This window comes from Pseudorca crassidens, chromosome 21 (assembly GCF_039906515.1).
Source record: "Pseudorca crassidens isolate mPseCra1 chromosome 21, mPseCra1.hap1, whole genome shotgun sequence".
NCBI lineage: Eukaryota > Metazoa > Chordata > Mammalia > Artiodactyla > Delphinidae > Pseudorca > Pseudorca crassidens.
Window position 1 is genome coordinate 9,805,788 of NC_090316.1, and position 21,391 is coordinate 9,827,178.

The 21,391-nt window shown below is 40.1% G+C and overlaps 1 long non-coding RNA gene across 2 annotated transcripts in view; it reads left to right on the forward strand.

Moving 5' to 3' along the window:
• Positions 1-21,391, forward strand: part of LOC137216214 (uncharacterized) — a 97,643-nt gene that overhangs the window by 53,170 nt on the left and 23,082 nt on the right. The window contains exons 2-4 of one of the 2 annotated variants that reach the window (XR_010939635.1): positions 2,806-2,910; positions 16,564-16,706; positions 20,094-20,289. This is a non-coding gene — a long non-coding RNA (uncharacterized lncRNA). The remainder of the gene's footprint in view (positions 1-2,805; positions 2,911-16,563; positions 16,707-20,093; positions 20,290-21,391) is intronic. The other variant, XR_010939636.1, reaches the window with a different exon arrangement.

Consider the following 21,391-nt stretch of genomic DNA (forward strand, 5'->3'; position numbering starts at 1 on the left):
GCCCATTCCCACTTGTCAACACCTCTTTTCATTCTATTCTTCAAGTCCCAAGATTCACCACCGCTATTAAGTCTTCTGTGTGTGCGCCAGTGAGCCTTTATGTTCTATATCACACTTATTGTCTGTTTCATTACATTTCACATGGCCTGTGCTACTTTATATGGTTATCTTTCTATATGTGTGTCATATTCACCTGGATTGATGATGTTGATAGTGGTGGTGGTCAGGTTTATACCTGAGAGTCATCATGCAGATCTGGCTGATTGCAGACTTTACCAAAGGCCATTGGAATGAGGGATGTGGTGACCTCAGAGACCAGAGACACTGTCTCTAATACGACAGTTCCCTCAGCTTCCTCTTCTCTTCACCAACCAACTACCTCCACGTGGCAATCAGTTCTAAGTGAACTGAAAGGGAAAATATTTTACTCAGGAGAAATTAATATAATATAGTATAACATAACACACATAACATAACATAAAACATAACAACATAAAACATAACATAACATAACGCAACATAACATAATGCAGGAAAAATGCCCTTAAGCAGAGAGATGATTCAATAGCCCATGCGGGGATCTGAAGAGCATTCGGTCACTGCTTTGTACGGTGCTGGCATTGGGCAGAGCAATGAATGGCTAAACTAGCTGTGACTTTTCTGCTGCTGGATTACTTATATATTCCGATTATTGGCTTTCCTCAGTAGGAAATCTGAGGCTTCCTGCATAAACTCAGACCATGACTTTTCACGGCTGGCAGTGGAGAAAGGATTTTTACATGGTGGACACCCTGAACCTCAAAAGATTTGACTTGTTTCCTTCTATTAACCTTATTCCTTCTTGGTTTCTTACAAACAAGAACTGATACCATAGTGAGCTCAAACAAGTTCAGAATTCTTCCTTGATTTCTTCAAAGAGCAGCAAAAGACACGTTGTAACAATAAAAACAAGTTTATCCAAACACAGATAACAAAATGGAAACGAATGCCCCAAATAACACCAATTAAACTTGCTTAACATCATAAGCCTCGTGGAACGCCTCATGGGATGCCTGAGGTCCCTTTTCTCTAGCATGAAGGAGTGAGGGGGGAGTTTTAGGGGGAGGGTGGTTACAGTATCCTGAGTGCCAACTAGAAAGTGACTCGGCATGCCTGGTTGCTCAGAATATGTTTAAAATAATTTTTTTCCCATGCCCATTTCCTTTTTTTCTCCACCAATTCTGATTCAGTAGAGCAGGCATGGGACCTGAGAATCTTTACTTTTTAAAGTGTTCTGGGTGATTCTGTTGTAACTGGAATTCGGGAACCATTGAACTGGACTCTTTGAAATCCAGACCCAAGGTAGCAGTCCAGAGAAATACAGACACTTCCTCACCTGCCACAAGCCAGCCTCCAAGGTTCACTTCATACCCAAGGACATCTCTCTTCCTTAGATGACTGACAACGTAAATGTTAACTCCCATTGGGGATAACACCACCTATGCATGATGGGTGGCGTCTCACTTCAGAGCATCAATGGGCTAAATAAACAAGTAAAAGAACACTAGAAAAAGTCCAAATTATTCACTGGAGAGTAAAACATGGAATGCCAGAGACAGCTGTGCTAATGTCTACCTTGCTCTCATTGGCTCAGAAAGTGAGAGAGAAAACAATAAAATCAAAGAATTCTAAAGTGTGGGAGAAATCCAAACACCCTCATTGATTTTTCAGGCTAAAAATTTCAGAAAGCCTCACAGGACTTGAACTTCTGTTTCCTCTCACACTTCATCGCCTACTTCTTCCTGTGCCACTCACTCCATTCTGGCCACTCTGGCTGTCTTGCTCTTTTTCCAACAATGTAAAATTTTTTTCTGCCTGAAAGACTGACTTTCACTTTATTTTAGTCTTCGTTTAAAATCCACCTCCTCACAGCATTTGTCCCTAGTCATCATTATATATTATGTCAACCTTCATCACATTCCATTCTCTAACCTGCTTTATTTATCATGACCTGACAGTATAATTATTAATTTGTTTATTTAAATTTTATCTATCTCCTCCACCAAAATGTCAGCTCCATGAGGGCAGGCACTTTGCCTGTTGTCTTCAGGAAATTAGTATAATCATATTCCCAGCAGCATCCTTATTACTACTACCGGTTTATTCTTTCCAATTCATATGTGCATACACCATGGTTAAATTAATATTCTTAAAGGCAAGTTGCAATCACATGACTACTTTGCTCAAAACACTAAGCTGTGGTTTACTGCATACAGAATGGAGTCAAAATTCCCCACAACGGCAATTTGATGCAATCCTACTCTTGCTTTTTTTTTTTTTTTTTTTTGTGGTACGTGGGCCTCTCACTGTTGTGGCCTCTTCCGTTGCGGAGCACAGGCTCCGGACGCTCAGGCTCAGTGGCCATGGCTCACGGGCCTAGCCGCTCTGCGGCATGTGGGATCTTTCCAGACCGGGGCATGAACCCATGTCCCCTGCATCGGCAGGCGGACTCTCAAACACTGCGCCACCAGGGAAACCCCCTAGTCTTGCTTTTATATCATGATCTCTCATCATTCCTCTACTATTTATTTCAACCAAATTGGATTTTGCAATGTGCTCAAAAAATTTGCTATGTCCCCATTTCCATATTTTCAAAATTTTGTCCATCTTATAAGTTTTATCTGAAATCATTCTTTCTTCATGAAGAAATGTCCAATTCTCTTTGATTGAATATGACTTTACTCCACTCTGAATGCTTGAAGAACTTACCCTGTGACTCTTTTATTGTACTCACCTTGTCTTTTTTCTCCTCCATTCCATGGCAAGACCAAGACCATTTTTGACTCATCTCCATGTGGCCCCAAGCAGAGCAGAGTGCCCGATGTCTGGCTGATTCATTTATTGAGCACCTGTTGATTACAGACAGACTAGGTGAGTGCTGGATCACAAATAAACTAACTGCCTAGAGTAGAAATTCTTATTAACTCTACTCTGCCGAAGAGGCTAGGTAACACGTCCAAGGTCACAGCGATGGAGCTAGAATTCAAACCCATGCTATCTCCAGGCTATCTGTATGGCAGCGGCGTACACAGGCACATGATTTGGAAAATTGCAGGGAACTTCACTCGTAATGAAGCCACAGAATCTGGAGGATACAACATCTGGTTATTTTGGCTGTGAATTTTTGGATTTCTGTTATTCTCTTCTCATGGCTGGTTGCAAGGGTTTATTTCTGAGTCTGACACATCTCTGGGCTGTTTTATCTTTCTGATGGAAATGATGTACTACCCAGATTTCCAAGACTCTTCTGAAAAATATGCATTCTATATTGCTGTTCAATTGCATCACCTGGTATTTTAAGCCAGTCAACACTGTGTATTCAAGACAATCAAGGGACTGGGGGACAATTAGTTAGGAGGCCTTGACAGCCAGAGAGTAAATTACATTTACGAGCGTACTCTGGAGCCATCACAAAAGGCTCCTTAATGAGAACACAGGCTATTTGTTCTCGTCCATTAAACAATGTCTGTATGGATGTTGGTTGTTGGTTGGTACAACCACCAGCTTTTGTTTTTACAGGTCAGAGTGGAGATTTTGCACATACGTTGCTGTCTGGACCACTTGCAAAAGTGATTGAAATGTATCAACATTTCATGGACTTGGAATCCACATTTATCTTTTGAAAGCACGTTAGCACCTTTTTATTAGATATTTGGCCACATGGTATAATGGAAAGTATATTAAACTTGAATTTAGGAGTCTAGAGCTTCCTCTCTCTAGTTTATTATCTGGGTAAGTCATTTTACCTCCCTAGTGTAAAAAACAGGGGATGGTACATTAGGTAAAGTTTCTTCCCACTTAAGAATTCTAATTGTATGCTGGCCACACATTGATGTAAAGATGCAAAACTTTATGGTTTATAAAAAATACAGTATAATTTAGAGATAGCCCTTTTATATAGCTTCCTGAGTTTCAAGAAGAGATGCTAAATTAAAATATGTGAAACAAACTCTTGGTCTTATATTTAGGAGAGGAAGTGGATTTGATGTTATTGGTTAAAACCTAGCTCCAGATCCATTTAATGGGGTGAATTAAGGTTAATCCATGTGCTTCTGTTCCTTAGATTAAGCTGTTATACTAGGAACCAGTATGTATAGTACCTCTAGATATGGAGACATAGAAAGTAATGTGGTCCCTCCATTATTCTAAAGTATTTAGTATACAGAGTATATCATTAGAATACGTTCAATGAGAAATAAAAGAAAATCCAACTTAAACTATTGTAAAAATAGAAGACTTCATTTAAAATGTTGTATACCTTCTTCCTGAACTATTTTTAAAAACTATGTACTGATACATACATATATACATGCATGTATATGTACGTATACTTAAATCTGTGTAATATACATACTAATATATGATTTATATATGTTGTATGAATTAACATGTATGTAGTATAATATATAAATGGATTTTAACCTTCTTATCACTTAAAATATGTTGGAGTAGAACTTATTAGGATATATGAAACCATCTCAATCATTTCAACCATTATACAGTAGTCCATTTTTAACAGGAACCTATACATATAAGCATTTAAATTCTTTCCAGGAATTTGCTTAAAGACAAACTGTCCAGTAAATTATTTGCCCACCAGCGCACAGAGGCTTCCCAGTCCAGGCCACTGGTTGGGCAGGATCCCTCTTATTGGTTCCACCTGGCCAGGTTTTTGTGTGAACATGTCTTCATTTCTCTGCAGGAAATACCCAGAAGTGCAATTGCTGGGTCTTAGGATAGTTGCATGTTTAGTATTTTAAGATACTGCTAAACTGTTTTCCGAAGTGACTATAGTATTTTACACTTCCATTAGCAATGTGCGAGTGATTCAGTTTCTATGCATTCTTACCGGCATTTGGTATTATCAGTATTTTAAAAAAATTTTAGCTATCTTTTAAGTGTGTAGGGATATCTTGTGGTTTTCATTTTTATTAATTTGCATTTACATTTAATATTATTTTAATTTACATTTATTTACATGGATAATGGTGTTGAACATCTTTTCATGTGCTTATTTGTCATCTGTATATCCTTTTAGGTGAAATGTCTCTTTGTATCTTTTGTCCATTTTCTGATTGGATAGGTTGTTTTAAATACTTGTTCTTTGTCAGCTATGTGGTTTGCAAATATTTTCTCCTAGTCTATATTTTTTTTCTATAGAAATTTTAGAATAAGCTTGTCAATGTCTACAAAAAAGCATTACTGGGATTTTGATAGGAATCATATTAAACCTGTAGATCGATTTGGGTGAATTTCCTTTATTGAATCTTCCAAACCATGAAAATGATATGTCTCTTTACATTTAAAAAACTATTCTTTGATTTCAGTCATCAGAATTTTATAACTTCCAGTATACAGATCCTGTACCTGTTTTGCTCAGTATATACCTAAGTGATTTGACTTTCTTTGGCATGATTATAAATGGTGTTATGATTTTAACTTTGGTTTCCACATGTAAATTGTCAGTACATAGATATGATTATTGTATGTTGATATTGTATGCTGTGACATGGCTGACTCTATTATTTCTAGGAGTTTTGGGTTTTCTACATAGACGATAATGTCATCTGGCAATAGGGACAGTTTTCTCTCTCTCTTTCCAATCTGCATGCCTTTTATTTATTTTTCTTGCCTTATAGTAGCAAGTAAAACTTCTAGTACTATGTTGAATAATAGTGGTAAGGGCAGACATCTTGCCTTGTTCCTGACCTCAGGGAGAAAGTCTTCAGTGTTTCCCATTTAGTATAACACTAGCTGTAGGGTTTTTATAGATGCTCTTTATCAATTTGAGGTAGTTCTCCTCTTCCTGACTTGCTGACTGAGATTTTCTCATGACTGAGTGGTTTTTTCAAATGCTTTTACTATGTCAATTGATATGATCATGCGATTTTTCTTCTTTAGTGGATTTCTTTAGATGAAATCAATCTTTACATTGATTGATTTTCTAATGTTGAACCAGCCTGGCATACCTGGAATAAATCCCACTTAGTCACAATGTTTAGTTGTTTTTGACATTGTTGAATTAGGCTTGCTAATAGTTTGTTGAATATTTGTGTGTTACGTTCAGGAGAAATCTTTTCTGTGATTTTCTTTTAGTGTCTTGTGTTTGATTTTTGATATCATGGTAATACTGGACTCATAAAATTGAGTTGGGAAGTGTCCCTTCCTCTTCTGCTTTTCTTCTATCCTTTTTTTTCTTTCTCTTCTGATCTTCCCTGGAAGACTGTATAATGTAAAGGGTGTTCTGCTATACAGCATTCTCATCATCATTATTTTTAGGTATTCTGAAATTTCACTTGTGATCGCCAATTTGACTCAAACTTTACTTCAGAGGAATTATTACAACTTCTAGTTGGAAGGTTCTTTTATGTTCACATTTACTATTAATGTTTAGTTTTATAATATTCTTATCAAAGAATATTGCCTTTAGTCTTTCTAATTGGGAGAAATTATTGTGGTTTTCTTTGAGGTTTCATATGTAACCATATTATGCAATTAGAGAGAAGGTCCATCTCTGTTACCAAATTATAAAGTTTGATAAATTTCAATTCGATATACCTTGTTGTGTCATTTTTTTCTCTAATCCTGTTCAGTTCTTCTCATTTCCATTTGCTCACATTGCTCAATTCTGTCCACCACTAGTTTGTTGCATTTTAGTTAAGCGTCTCTTCTCCAGCTTCCAAAGAGAACTTCATCTCCATCACAGTTTTTTCTTTCCACTTCTTTCCTTAGTTCCACCAGCTCACTTTTCTTCTCCCAATGTTCTTTGCCTAATATATCCTAAACACTGACATTTCTGCTTTCAGCAGGTCTTTGTTTTTAAAAGGTGATTGTTTCATCACTTTTTTGGGTTAATTATTAATCATTTAATGGTTGTTAGTTTTAATGGTTTTAATCTACTCTGTGGAAACTCTTTTAAGAGAATGCTGACACTTATCTTTTTCTTACTTTTGACACCTTTACAAACTTTTTAGTTTCTACTTTGTCATATTTTATTTTATAATTTTTTAATTTCTTTTTTGTTTTTAAACTTCACTATATAGTATAGGTTTGCCTTGATTAATTGTGTGTTGGAATCATTTTCTTAATTATTTTATGTTTGAAGGAGGTGTGTTTTCTTCCCAGCTTAACTATGTCAGGCGTGGAGGAGTTTGGTCCCTATTCTGGGACAGCAGCGATTTTCCTTGATTTCAAGAGAAGTCCTTAGTGACAGGGTTTTATCTGTGAAATGTTTACCTTTCTTCTCCCACCCAACAGAGATCAGCAGCTGCAGTATTGCTCCAAATTCATATTTTATCGTCCCTACTCCTGCTTACCTGCAAACAGTCTGCTGTAAACCTGGCTTGTTTGTGTAGTCCACCTTCCTGACTTTCCCCAGTGGGGAAATGAAATAAAAATGAAAGACGGAAGCTTCTCCTTTTAAGCCTATTTTTTACCACAGTGGGATTGCTGAGTTTGCTCAACCTCCCTACTTCGGGCGCCTGCTTTAACATACGGCATGTGGCACCTGCTTCGGAAAACTGAGCTCCGCAGCCACCAGTGTCGAAACATCTTCCCACGTGTCCATGGGATACTTCCTGCCCTTCTTAATATACAGAAATCAACTAATTTATAGCAAGTATTGAATTTCTGTTCTTACGCTTTCGGCTTGGGGACTAGTTCTGAGAAGAGAGGGCAAAAATACACTGTTCTGTCATCTTTGTGCCAGAAATCCATGATAACTATCACACCTTAAGAATAATGTTTGGCACTGAAGAGTTTTACTGGGCAAAGACCCTGGGGCCAGGGAGATTTGATACTCTATCTTGAGTATCTGATGAAGAAATTAACATCAAAACTCTCTATGCTGGGATTCAGGTATGTGATAACGGGAAGCATGGCTGTATGCTGGTTTTCCTAAGGAGACCAGTCAGTGTCCACACGAGCCAAACAAAATCTTCTCAGTTGGGATTTTGGTGTTCCAGGTTGGGAGGAGCTGCCCATCAGCTCTGCGTGATCAATCCTACAGAAAATTACTAACTTACGCCGAACTTTGTGTATTAGTTTCCTGAGGCTGCTGTAACAAATCATCACAAACTTGGTGGTTTACAACAACAGACGTTTACTGTCTCACAGTTCTGGAGGCCAGAAGTCTGAAATCAGCATCACTGGACCAGAATCGGGATGTTGGCAGGGCTCTGCTCCCCACAGCCTCTAGAGGAGAACCTATTCTATACTTCCTCCCGTTTCTGGTGGCTGCCAGCACTTCTTGGTTGTGGCTGCATCACTCCACTCTCTGTTTCCATCTTCACAGCGTCTTCTCTTCTGTGTGTCTAGTCTTCCTCTGCCTCTCTCTTATAAGGACACTTGTGATTGCATTTAGGGTCCACACAGTTAAGCCAAGGTGATCTCCCACTTTCGAGATCCTTAACTTCACTGCAGCTGCAAAGACTCTTCTCTCCAATAAGGTAACATTTACAGGTTCCAAGAATGAGGACCCGATATCCTTGGGGGCCATTTTCAGCCAACCACACTATGAAAAACCCATTTACAAAACCGCAGCAGTTGACACATCAACCAAATCATTCCACACACTCTTCAGACTGGCACTCATCTGTCTATATCTATAAATGGATCCCACAAAGATTTTCAACTAAAAGCACTACTGGTTTTAATAGAGATGTTACGGGAGCTAAAATGGAAAAAGAAACTTTAGAAACAACAAAAAATCTTTCTCCTGTGACCTTTATCCATTAAGATGTAGCTCTTATCGGAGCTGGTCTATAGGACAGTAGAAACAAACACCAATGAGCTGATCCATTAAGAAGCATATGTGTGGGATACTTGTTGAGAACCATTTAGAGTCAATGCCCCAAGTCTAGGAGACAAACCGCTATAACCAGCAGGAGCGAGTAGGCAGTTAAAGGATTATTACTTACAATAAGACACTTCCCTCCATCTTCTAAATGTTATCAAAGTTGAAATTAAGAACAGCAGAAAGTATAGAAAAAAATGCAGCTGGTCCAATGACTCAAATGAATGAGACTTGAAAATATTCTATATTGAAAATTATCATCAAATCCAAAAAATTACCTCATTGAACATGAGCAAAATGTAACTGAAAGGATCCCTTCCTCCTCCAAGGAGCCAAGCAGGAGCATAGAGCGAGGGAAGGAGGGCTGGAAAGAGAGGTCATGGACATGAATTCCCATTCACTAAATGGGTGTGTGACTTCATGTCTTTGAGAAGTCCTTTCCTTATGTAATGTGGCATGGATTTGGGGGAGATAGAGCTACGATGAGGCACTTGAAAATACAATCTCTTGCAACCCTTAAAGCTGTAATAGTGATGGTGCTCTTATATTATGTCTTCAATGTTGCTTGCTGAAGAATGTGAACATTTGGGTTTCAGAAGGTCAATAAGAACAGAATACTGCAATTGGGATAACTCGAGAGAGGACAATTGGATTAATTACAGCTTTTATTTCTGCAGTTGGTTAAAGTCTGGTGCTAATTGAGGTCAACGATGTGGGTTCAATTCCTCTAAGGGCCAGATGGCTTTGCTTAGTTTTGGGGCAAGAGGCTGCTACACAGGGCTCCCACTAGCCACCTCACTAATGTGTATCATTGGTCCCAGAAGAGAAGAAAATAAAATCAGAGTCCACGCCATATGTGAACAAACAGGTCAACATCATTATAGAGTTCAGCATTTACAGAATCTCAGGGTTGAATGGAATTGTGTGACCTTCACAAAGTAGAAATGAGTATCACTATTATTATGATATTTAAAAACATAGTACGTTCCATTGTTAACCCTTGGGTTTCCTTTCTCTGAATGGGAAATTTCTTAGGTTGGGATGACACATCAACTAGGAATTGATGAGAAAAACAGAATCGCTGGGACTGATCTGAAGTAGGCAGTTGATTCTAAGAGTTTGCCCTGATGCAGCTGAGGGAGCTGGTTAAAGAGTCCATGTGAGGCAGTATTTCTACATTTGCAGCTGGGCCTGAAGTTAGCAGCGCTGACAGCTGGGAAGGAGAGATAATGCAAAGTGGGGAGAGCGGGATGAACAGGACCTACTCACAAGGCAAGCTGCATCCTCTGAGGACAAAGTGGAACCTGCATCGGCCTCTCACCACCTCCGGGTCACTGATGCAAGTGAACTTCTGCAGAAGGAGCTGATGTCCTTCTCCACAGAGCTGCACAGAAACCTGGCCAGGATTCGGAACAACTGAAGGAGGAGGTCTGGCAGGTGCTAGAGAAGCTGGGGGCTCAGCCACCATCACAAACCAACAAGGTGAGCCAGCAGATCAGCAGCCACATACATGGACCGCACCCTGCACCTGGCGCCCCGCACCAACCTTGAGAGTGTAAAGAAGTAGTTGTTTCTCCAAGCCTGCCTTCTTCTAAATCTTGTGCAAAGTGTCACTTGAGACAAACAGTCTCTTGCTTCAAAAAGAATAATTTTGTTATTTTCTCCCAAGTATCTGGATGTTGAATCTGGGGCAGATGGGTAACTGGTGTCTTCCTTTGATTAGTATAAAACAGAGATCAGCAGACTGTAGACTGTGGGGTCAATATGGACCACTGCTTATTTTTGTAAAAGATATTTTCTTGGAATACAGCCACTTCCACGTATTATGTATTGCTGATAGCGCCTCCCACTACAATGGCAGAGTTGAGTACTTACAACAGAGACGATGCAGCCTGCAAAGCCTAAAATATTTACTATCCCTTTGTTTACAGCCAGAGTTTGCTGCCCCCTGGTATAAAGCTACCTTAGGCTGTCCTCTTGACTGATACAGTTCGAGACCATCTTCAGACAGCTCCCAACACCCCAATCTGGTGGTCAAAGATGGGCAACAAAACAACACTCCTTTACTCCAAATATTTCCCACATCAAACTGATCGTTTTGCCGCAATTCTGAAAATCCCATGTGGAGATTAAGGAAAGCCTCCAGAAAGCATGTAATAGAAGTGCCAATATACCACCAGGGTTTACACATTCACATTAAAAGAAATTAATGTGATTCCATTAAGCCAATTCATTAAGTTCACTTAGTGAACACAGGCTTGGAGAAACAATGCAGAAGAGGAAGTTGGTGTTGGATGTTCAGGACGTGAACCAGTCAGTTCAAATCTTATCAGTTCAGTCTGTGTTGGACACAATTCCCTGGGCCCTTAAAAAAAGATCAATGGCTGCCTGAGCCTGGTGGCCAACTTATGAGAGAAGTGGATAGGAATACAATCTCAACTTCCCCATGTCATCATTTTGCTAAGGACCAACCTTGTTAAGAAGACAGATTGCTTTCTCTCCCAGGGCATGCCAGCTACAACAATCAGTCCCAGAAGACTCAGAATTTTAACAGAACACTTCCAGCTTAAATCAGAGCAGTTAAGTCAGGATGTCTGCACCCAGTTGATAGCTGTATGCCCGTGTATTTGACAGGTGACTCTTGACTCCATCAAGTTTGTGTTGTAATTGAGGCTCCAACTCTCCGGGGGATCTGGCTAGTTCAGCCAGGAAGTCAACGGCCACTCATTTTTTGCTTTTCTAATAAATCTCTGCCACCAGCATCGTCCTGGCTTTCTTCTTTTTTATCTTTTATTACGGATGCAGTGTGGTTCCTTATTTAGATGCTTGATTTTATTTCTGTAAATGGAAAACGTTATTAATAAGACACAGGTGAAATCTCGGGAGTGTTTCCTCTCGGGAGGTGACTTTCAACTCAGTATGAAGCTAAAAACATGGTAAATAAAGGTTATTTCCCAAGGTCTCCAGGGCTGGAAAGTGGGCAAAAATGAGAGCTAAGGAAAACGTCTTGAGTTAACTATTGCAGAGGCTGTTTAGTGTGGTTGTACAGCTTATTAAGTACTCAAAGTCACTTTACAAGCAAGAATGAGTGTTCACGCAAGAGGGAGGAGATATGGGGATATATGTATATGTGTAGCTGATTCACTTTGTTATACAGCAGAAACTAACACACCATTGTATACTCCAATAAAGACATTAAAAAAAAAAAGAATGAGTGTTCATGCTCTTTGCTCTGTGAGGCTCTCTGTATTTTGAGGTTGCAATAATGATGCTACTTGCCCAAGTTTTCCCAATCAGCCAGAACTCTCTGACTTTAATCCTTGCTCTTCATTCTTGTCGATGTCCTTTTTCAAGTGCTGTGATTCTGTCTTAGAAACACAGTCGAAAAATGTGCAAAGCATATGAGAGGATCTGCATAGCTTGTAACAGTGGAAGCTCACGGTTTCCAAGGGAATGAAATGCCAGAAAGTCACTCAGCTTTCGAGAATGCAACACTTAATCCAAGTAATCCAAAAGCAGTCTACCTGGCCGTCTAGTTATATTTCCTTAGGAGAAAACTGCAATAGCGTTTGTTTGCATTTAATTGCCTGCCCTTAATATGTTTGTGTTGTACTCATTTCTGACTCTGTTTGCAGTCTAAAGGTCCCTTGTAATATCTGACTTAGCTTTCCAGACGAAACCAGAGGATTACAGTTGGATTCACACGTAACAGGACAAGCAAGCTCTTATTCTGTGTATGTCAGAGCTGATGTCAGTTTCTAGAAACAATCACTTTTCTTAGACAGGTAGAGAGGAAAACTACATATTTAAATTGACTCTGTTTTGTTCTACTTATGTATTGAAGCATGGATAACACAGAGAAAATTCTATGCCCCGCTCTCTCTCTCTCATTATGTGCATTTTAATGGTGAGGATGGAGAATCCCAAGAAAATGACTCATCTTTAGCCATATGCAACAGAGCAATACCTGTTCAATGGTTACATTCTGATGGGAGTCCCATTCCTTGAGAACCATGACAGTTCTCTTTATACTTAATTGGAAATGCCACATTTGCATATTGTTCCTGAGTGTTTTCAGAGATCTCAGAGGAGCTGGGTGAAGGTTGAGGCCAAGAGTTACTTCTGACTCTCAGGAAAATCATGCCACACTCTTGAATTCAAATCATCTTGCTGGTTTGTAGAAATATAGACACTGCTCTCAATCCCAGCAAGTGTTTCTCTTCTGTCTTGTGCTCTAGCATCGCAATGGCATTTCAGTCCTCACTGCAGCTATTTCATCTTTTCACCTGCTCTTCTTTGGCTTGGAATGTCCCCCAGGACTGCCCTCTTTCTCTCCTCTCCTCCAGCACAGAGATGCTGCTACCCCCAGAAAGACAGCAGCAAACCTCCCTCATTGATAAAATCCTACTTGATAAAATCTTGCTCAAATATCGCCCCCCCTGGGAATTTGATCCCAATATCACTCCTGACCCTGGAACCATGACATTTTTGACATCAAGTCGTTTTGAGATGTATGAATGCTGCAGTCCGGTAGCCCTCGTTACATTATGAGACCTTCCTGAGCAGGATCATATTCCTCCTTGTATCTCCAGCTTCTAAGCACAAAGCAGAGCATATTGCAAACGCTCCGTAATATTTGTTGAATGAATGAACGGCTGTCAATATTCTGCTGTGCAGTGAAGAACTGGATTCTGCCACATTCAGAAAGGAGAACATTGCTCAAAGTTGGTTCATCTCCTTTTTAGATTCCACGGCTCTGGAAAGTAAAAAAGATACATAGCACAAGAGTTTTCTTAGGATTGCTGCCTCTCTGCTTGCATTGCTCATCTGTTCTTCTATGCTGGCTACTTTGTCCATTAGAGCCCTCAGCATAGTAATCATAGTTGTTTTAAATTCCTGGCCTGATGATTCCAGCGTCTCTTCCGTGTCTGGCTCTAACGTTTGTTCTGTCTCTTCAAGTTGTGGTTTTTGCCTTTTGGGATGCCTTGTAATTTTCTTTTTGAGTGCTGGATATGATGTGCCAGGTAAATGAACTGCTGTAAATAGTGTGGTAGTGAGGTGCGGCGAGAGGGAGCATTCTGTAATCCTGTGATTAGGTCTCAGTCTTTAAGTGACTGTGAACTTCACAAGTGTTGCTCAGGTTTTTGTTCTCCCCCCTTGTGTGGGACAGGTTGCTTAGAGTGAGCTGGAGTTGGGTATTTCCTTTCTCCCGTGTGGGAGGCTAGAACAGGGTGGCATTGGTGGAACGTGCAACCACTCAGCAGGGGGGTCGTAGGTATCTGAAGCCTAGAACAAGTAGGTCGATGCTACGGGTCACTTGCTCCCATGACTGAGATTCTGTGCTGCTGGGACCCCTGGAAGGCTGGCAGCCTTCACTCCTATGGTGCTGCTCAGAGGTTCAACAGGAATTCGTAAGAAAGGCGTTGGGAACACAGAGGGGCTTCTGATTTTTCCACCCTGACTGCTGGATTTGCCAACTTAGAGCCTTCTCTTTGAAGGTTGCACAATAAATTCCAGATGACTGTTTTCTGTGTTAAAGATCAGTCTGTTTGTGATGGAAATCTACCTCATTCGCGGGGGTCTCTTTTGTCTATTATAGTCTTAGGAAATCTTGAACACAAGCTGTCAGGGTCCTGGGAAGCTCTAGAGAGCTTGTCTGGAGTTGCTGGATAGAGGTAGTGTTAAGAGAAGTACACGAAGCCAGTAGGACTGGGAAAATGTTCAACCCTCTGGCATTATCTTCATGCCTTTTCAAAGAGCTGGTGAACTCTCCTAGCATTTGTTCAGTCAATCTGTGTTGTCCAAAAATCACCATCTTCTCCACTTAGAGACAAAAGGCGTCTCCCTTTATAGCTTCCTCTGACAATTTTCTGTCAGACATTTGCAAAGCTAGTCAGACACGCAGACAGGAGCCTTTGATAGAACAAGGGTGACATTTCAAAGAAAGAAGGATGATAGGATGCCTAACAGCACACTCCAGAAATAAGCACCTTTGAAAAGGTGTGGTGGAAATTTCTGAGCACCAGCCTGGTACTTTACCATGTAGTGCTATCTGCTGAGCCCTTTCATGGAGCTCAGCATGAGTTAAATTATGTAGAAGTTGCAAATGCCAAGTCGCAGAAAGGGGAATTTCAAATTCTTATTTTACAGCTCCAAATTAGTGTGGACACTTCCCATCAAGGAGGACATTTGTTTCACTTGAGTTCTTGGCACAAATATTGCTCTTCTATGAACAAACTGCAGTTGGAAAAATGATGCTTCCCACAGGCAGAAGGAAGGGATTGCTTTTACGTTCTCAATAACTAAATAAATATGTATTTTTGATGGCCGCTTTAGAAATGTCTTGCTTACAGGGTGTTAGGAACTATAGTTACCACTATTTGAAACTAGGCTTTAAGTACCCAGAAAGAGCTGGCCGTTTCCCTAATACAGAATTGCGTAGGAGAGTAAGATGCTGTTAGTGGCTAGATTGCCAGTTTGAGAGGTACGCAGTGGTGTGATTGAACTAGATGAGGGCAGAGCCAACCCTTTGGCTGTTTTCTTCTCACTGGAGTGTCATTCTCATAGATGGGCTCCCACATGGCGTCGGCATATGCGTTCTGAAGGGTCTTGGTTGCCAAAGCAGTGTTATACCTACTTCCTGCCTGACTTGAATTCACACACACAGTGAGCAGATCTTACCTTGTTCATCTCTTCTCAATGAGAGGCTGGAAGTTTTTTGATTTCCGTCCTGGGTTGAATCAAACACATAATCTTTGGAAATTTCTCAACTTCCCCAAGATTCAGTTCTTTGACCAGCAAAATGGGGGAAAGTGAATTAATCCACATGTCCCACCACGTAACTCCTCTGCTCCCATATCTGCCCCTTTCAGAGTTAAAGCTGTAGGTCTGATAACTGTCCAAAAGGCCTTGCAGGCTTAAATTGCCCAATTTAAAACTGTGATGAATTGGGAGATTGGGATTGACATATATACGTTAATATGTATAAAATGGTTAACTAATAAGAACCAGCTGTATAAAAAAAATAAATAAAATAAAATTCAAAAACAAAAATACTGCAGCTCCTCTTCCTTCCATGCTCTTTCCCTCCACCTTCCTTGAATTATTTTTCTCCATACTTACACATCTGACATACTATGTACTGTACATTTTGCTTATTTACCTACAGACACACCTACATACAGATATGAAACAAAAACAAGAGCACAAGGATTCTGACTTTATCGTTAACTGTTGTATCTCTGGGCTGGGAATAGTGCTTGGCACACAGTAGATGCTCATAAATATTTCTGAATGAACATACAGTCAACATTTTTATGGGGTTTAGAGGTTTCTTATTTAATTCTTACTCTACAAGGGAAAGATCCTTTTAATCCCTATTTTACAGATGATAAAAAATTGAATCCCTGTTTCATAGATGAAGAAAATGAGATGTCAAAGCATTTATACGTGTAGGGCTTAAGGCCCCACACCTGATATGCAGTCAGCTAGGATATACCCTTGATCTCTTTTGAATCCGGTTCCATTTTCTTTTTGTTACACTATTCTGCATCTTTCTACCTCAAAAGACTGCTGTGAGAATTTAATTTAAAATTATCTGAAGTCTTTAAAAACTGCAATGTCCCATTTTAGTGAAAGGCGTACTAAGCATGATTTTTGTATCTTTGTTCTTTGATGAGAACACAAGCCAGGGCTGCTCATTAGAACCCATTTATTTTTCCTCCACACAGATTTTTGACAAGCATTGGCTCAAATATACCCTACATGTCCACTGACTCATTGGGAGGAGCAAACCCAAGATGCTATGGAATGAGAGAACGGAGAAGATTCTGGTGGATGGGAAGAGAAGATGAGGAGCCATATGACAATAAAGGTGGTATCTTCCTTTTTTTGTTTCTTCAAGCAGTACCAATTGTTATCTTCAATGGCTTCCATCATCTTAGTTGCATCAGCCCCTGGGTTCATTATGTATCACTCCCCGAGTATCAGTGAGAGCAAGGATGCACCATGGTACCCAAAAATGCCTATGGAGGGAACCAGAGCTACCTAGTGACCGCCTAGCAACCACCATTCTACTTCCTTTCTTTCTTTTAAAATATCCCCTTCTCTTTTATACCCTAGCCACTGATAACCACTATTCTACTCTCGATTACTATGAATTTGGCTTTTAAAAATTTGACATATAAGTGAAACCATACAATATTTGTGTTTCTGTGTCTGGCTTATTTCACTCAGCATAATGTCCTCCAGGTTCATCCATGTTGTCACAAATGGAAGGATTTTCTTCGTTTTTTGAAAGCGGAATAATATCCCATTGCATATATATATATACATATACATGCATATATATATACATATATATGCATATATATATGTATGTGTATATATATATATGTATGGAGTTGGACAAAAAGTTCGTTTGTGTTTTTCCGTAAATATATATATATATATATATATATATATACACACACACACATATACACACACACACACTCACTAATCTACCAATGGATACTTAGATTGTCTCCATATATTGGCTACTGTGAATAATGTTGAAGAGAACATGGGGGTGCAAATATCTCTTCAAGATAGTGATTTTATTTTCTTTGGATACATACCTAGAAGCAGGATTGCCAAATCATAGGGTAGTTCTATATTTAATTTTTTGAGGAAACTACATACTGTTTTCCACAGTGGTTGCACCAATTTACAGATAAATGATTGAATGAGTAAATAAATGAATGAATAAGTGATTAAAATATGAAAGTCATGTTTTAAGCAAATACAGTTTTCTAAATTCCTTAAACTTTATGACTCATTGGAAAGACTTCTCTATGTAAAATCTGAGTCCCTGCAAACCTGTAAGTAAAGCATTTTCAAATGACTGAAGGGATTCTATATTCAATTATTGAAAATTGGAAAACTAAAAATCCTTTTTAAAAAATAAATCAATAAATAATTAACAGAGTTGGGGCACCTTAATCAGCTTTTATATATTTGGATTTTCATGTTTACTCAAAGTTAAATTAATACGCATGTGATTCAAGATCCCATATCTTTTTTTTGTTAGTTTGGAAGTTCAGGTTTACAAAGAAGGACCATATTTCTCTGTAAACATCCAGGAAGTGAAAGCTGCCAATGTAACTAAAATATTCAGGGAGGAAAACAGCCAAAATGTCACATGGGTGAGGAATAACTTTCAATGTCCTGTCAAAGGACGTCTTCAAGTTATGTATTGATCCCAACACAAGGAAAATATGCCTAGAAACTTAATTTGACATTTACAATCAATAGCACTCAGATGTCACCCGAGCAGAGGGTGGGAAAGAAGATGACTTTAAAATTGCAGTCATGAATTTACAATTACAATAATGAATAGAAGTAATTTATTGAATTAATGTTTCCAGAGCCTAAAGAAAAACAGCCTACTGTGGCACATTGCTGAAGGAACGGGGAGACGGGGTCTTGGTTTTTCTAGACTAGTCTTCATTAACTCATCTATGCCTTCCCCCTTATCCCATTATTTGAGCTTTGTGCTTCACTTTCTGAAGTGTGGTCATTTTTTCCCCCAACAAATTAACTACTGCACACTAAGCTAGTACGAAGATTGAGCCATTACAAGACTCATGATAAGAGTGAACCTTTGCCTATGCTCATTAGCCCATCTTCGTCCAACAGTCTGAAAGGATATGCACATTCTGTGTTGGTGGAGGAACGCTTTGGTGGAGGAATAAAAAGCATTGTACACAGTAGGTGCGTAAGAATCTGTACTGAGTGAATGAATCATCCAGGAGTAACTGGCATCAGAAGCGTCTACGGGGAATGACAAATATATGCTAAAAACAGAAGGACTCTGCACAGGTTCTACTGTGATCATAAGTACTCTGGGGGTTTCTTTCTCAACTTGATGAGTTCTTCCTTTTCTCCTGGACACACTTCCCTTTTTTTTCCTACACCATTCCTTTGACGACTTATCTGGTCTCAGAGCTTTAAATGCCATCCTCTTGCTGATGTGCAAAGTTACATCTCTGACCATGAACTCTACTTCCAATTTTTTTTTTTTTTTTTTTTTTTTGCGGTACGTGGGCCTCTCGCTGCCGCGGCCTCTCCCGTTGCGGAGCACAGGCTCCGGACGCGCAGGCTCAGCGGCCATGGCTCACGGGCCCAGCCGCTCCGCGGCATGTGGGATCTTCCCAGACCGGGGCACGAACACGTGTCCCCTGCATTGGCAGGCGGACTCTCAACCACTGAGCCACAGGGAAGCCCTCTACTTCCAATTTTTAATGCTTCTTTCCTCTTGGCTACCTGTAACACATATAGTTTGATGCTGCGTAAGCACTTCACACTTGACATGCCTCCAATCAAAGTCTGTGATTTCCCTTTCTCCAAAGATGCTCCTCTCCCAGTCTTCTTTATCTCAGCTGGTGGCAACTTCATCCTTAAGGCAGAATCTTCCTTGACTCCTCTTTTATCATAACTTACATGCAATACAGAGCAAATCCTTGCCATCAAATATCTACAGAATCTGGCTAACGCTCACCATTTCCTCTTTGTTCTCTACCTGAAACCATCATCTTCCACTGCGTTACTGCAATGGCTTCCTTATGAGTCCCCCTGCTTCTGCCCCTCCCAATACCCAACTCTCACCCGCACTCTATTCTCAATGCAACAGGCACAGTTGTCTTTTCAGAACCCAGGCGGGACCATGTCCTTTCCTCACTCTAAACTCTGTGATGTACCCCCATCTCACTCAGCATAAAAGCCAAACTTGACAATGGCTGTAGGGGCCCAGGTGAGCTGGCTCGCCTGCAACCTTACTCATCTCACCACCTTCACCTGTCCTCCCTGGTCATTCTGTTCTGGCCACACTAGTCTCCCTGATGCTTCTTGAACACACCAAACACATTCTCCCCTTGAGATGTTTGACGGTGCTGTGTCCTCCGCCAGGCATTCTCTCCTTACAGATAACAGGACTGGCCTTTGAACAACATGGGTTTGAATTGCACAGGTGCACTTATGCGGAACCGTGGATATGGAGGGCCAAATGCAACATTATATGAGGATTTTTGACTGCACGGGCATTGGCACCCCTGTGTTGCTCAAGGATCAACTGTAATTTGGCTTCATTGCTTGGCTTTCAGCTCATGTGCCATTAAATCAGTGATGCCTGGACTGACAACCTGACATGAAATGACAGTTCCCACTCCCCCTGCCGCCTCGGTATGCTTATCCTTACTCTTGGCTTTCTGTTTCTCCACAGCTTTGATCACCATCTGACTTATTCTTTTTTTTGGCCCCGCCTCGCGGTGTGAGGGATTTTTGTTCCTAACCAAGGATTGAACCCACAACTTCGGCAGTGCAAGTGTGGAGTCCTAACCACTGGACTGCCAGGGAATTCCCCTGAACTACTCTTTATTGGCCTGTTTTATTTACTGCCAACATCTTCGCATTGGAATGTAAGTCGCATGCGGGCAGAGACATTTCTGTGGTGCTTTTTGGTTTTGTTTTTGTTTTGCAGCCATATTCTCAGTGTGTAAGACAATGCTTCAATAAATATTGGGTGCAAGCTGAATGAATTACATTTATCATCCATTCCAAAGCATTAAAAAGCAAGACTGCATCTTTCCTTTGGAGAAGTCCAAATCTCCGGATTACTCAGCACTCTCTGCTCATCATTTCAGTACCGCAGGGCAGTTATGCTGAGTTCCACCTTTGGGTTTTCATCAACTAATATATTATCAGCGAATTCAACTTATTTTTGTAGCTGTTTTAAGACATGCTATTGAAAGATTATTGTATGAGATACCATGTGTTTGTACATGGATAATTTTACTCTTTAAATTCTCAGAGGTCTCTTTTAGCCATATTGGCTTCAGTTTGGTAAAACAACACTGCAGATCTTAGATATTCTAGAAAATATATCCCCATTTAAAAAAATGTTTGTCAGGCAGGGCTTCTGACATTGCTGGTGAAGTACAAGTAATAACTGGTAGCTGTAGTTGGTATCTGCTTCCAGGAAAGCAATTAGAGTAGAAATCTGTGATGTCCTCTTAAGCTGAGCTGTATCCAGAATCACGCCAACAATTTTACTGACAGGTAGGTTCAGATGAGAGGATATCTGTCCCTTCTGGTCAAAAGCCACTTTGATTCTGCTCCATCCAGGATGCTAAAGGGACTGTGGACAGTATTGTACATCAGGTCTTCTCTAATGATGAATGAAAACACATGAAGACATATATATGAGGGAGACACCTACTCACGTGTTTGAAATTGATTTCAGGGAAGATTTCAAGTCCTCAATCCCACTAAGAAGTCATTTCAATGTAGAAATAGTTTCAGTTCCAAAATAAGTATTTGTTAGTTCCAGACCAAAGAAATATCCTCTGGGAAGAATGCGGATAGAATGTGAGTCAGATTCTCTTGAAGGAACAAGTCACAATCTGAGAGTCTTGCCCCTTACTTGGGTGCCTTTACAATTGGATTTTTCTTTCTATGCGTATCTCAGTCAAAAACCCCGCAATAGTCTCTGCTCGAGCTAGAATGGCTCAGGAAGATCTA